Below are 1633 nucleotides of genomic sequence, written 5' to 3' on the forward strand. Positions count from 1 at the left end.
TGAGCTTTCCTAATTCTTTCTCTACAAGCATTGGTTATTTGTTTATATATATGTGTGTGTGTGTGTGTTAAATTCTGCCACACAGGAATACTTTCATTTTTTAATACCTAGAACATGAAACGACAAAGATCCTCTGACTACGACAGAGTAACTTTCCCTTCATCTTGAACTCAGGTGGTCTGTACCCAAATGTAGCCACTACAGAACACAGGAAGCGTTTGAGCTGTGCAGTCCCTGGTTTAAATCCCAACTTTGCTTTGAGCTCACTTTCTGCAGTAAAGAAACCTTAGCGCTGCTGTAAACCACGTGAATAACTTCAAACACTCATGCAACCTAACTCTGTGTATCCATATTCAGAAGTAAGCAGGCATAGGATTGCAGCCCAACAGTGCTTATTGGAGAACATTGTATCCTTTTGCTTAAATTAAGCATGACTAGGAAGTCAAAAGAAAACTGAAACATTATAAGAGGCACTTTTTATAACAGTTGTTCTGCTGCAAAATAGTTCTGCCCAGTTGACCCGTCGCTGTCATAGCCCATAATTATGAACACTCTTCTGCAGTACAGAATTCATGCACTATTGAGAAAGCCTCACCTCTTTAGGAGCCTATTTTATTCATTTATTGTATTTTTATCCTGCCTCTCCCCCAGCAATTGGGGCTCAGGGCGGTTAACAATGTAAATGCAAAACATAAATATTCTACAAAACAATTTAACACACTGTCACTCTGGCATGACGATCAGAGAAGCTGACAGCAGGCCAAGTAAGATTGCCTCAATGGAATAACAAAATGCCTGAAGGAATAACTCTGTTTTACAGGCCCTGTGAAACCTAGACTGAGCATTCCAAGATGCTGGGGCCACAAAGCCCTTGTTCTGGTCAAAGGTAAATGAGCTACCAAAGAACCGTGCACCACCAGAAGTCCATGTGAAGCAGAAGGCAAGCACCACGGGAGGGGTGGGGGGTGGCAACAGGAGAGGCAGTCCTTAAAGAATGACCGTCCCAGACCATGTAGGGCTTAGAGATTAAAACCAGCCCCTTGAATTTGACTAGGAAACCCAGTGGAAGCCAGATCAACAGCCCGGCAGCCGCATTCTGGATAGCCTGAGGTTTTGGAAGCCTCTGCAGGGGCAACTCTGCAACAGTCCAACCTGGAGGTGAGGTCCCAGTTTCACCACCAAGGGCACTTTTCTGTCCAGCACTGTTGCAGGATGGGCAAGAGCTGTCGAGGGCCTTCCCCCCGCGCCATCCGCACCGGGGACCTGGCCTCCCCTTGTCGCTCGCCGTGAACACGATGACCACCCACCACTGCCTCTTATCACGTCCCTTTCAAAAGCCCAGCAGAAGGGCTGCACAGTCGTTTCATAGGTCACCAGTTTTCTGCTGGTGGGAAAAGAAGTCAAAGCGGAGTGGCCGGGAAGCAGCAGCAGCAGCAGCAGCAGGGCTCCCCCCACCCCCACCCCACAGACGAGGGGGGCTCCTTTCGAACGAGGGGGGGGCGCGCGCGCTGGGTGGGGGGGTGGGGGGCGGGCATGCCTCTGCGTCTGGCCTCCAGGTGCAGCCGAGTGCGGGGCAGTCCAGGCCACCGTCACGGCGAGGTTCCGGGGCCAGCGATAAAGAGGGGGGGGGGGG

The sequence above is a fragment of the Gekko japonicus genome, unplaced genomic scaffold, assembly GCF_001447785.1.
Source record: "Gekko japonicus isolate JY-2015 unplaced genomic scaffold, Gekko_japonicus_V1.1 scaffold1326, whole genome shotgun sequence".
Classification (NCBI taxonomy): Eukaryota; Metazoa; Chordata; class Lepidosauria; order Squamata; family Gekkonidae; genus Gekko; species Gekko japonicus.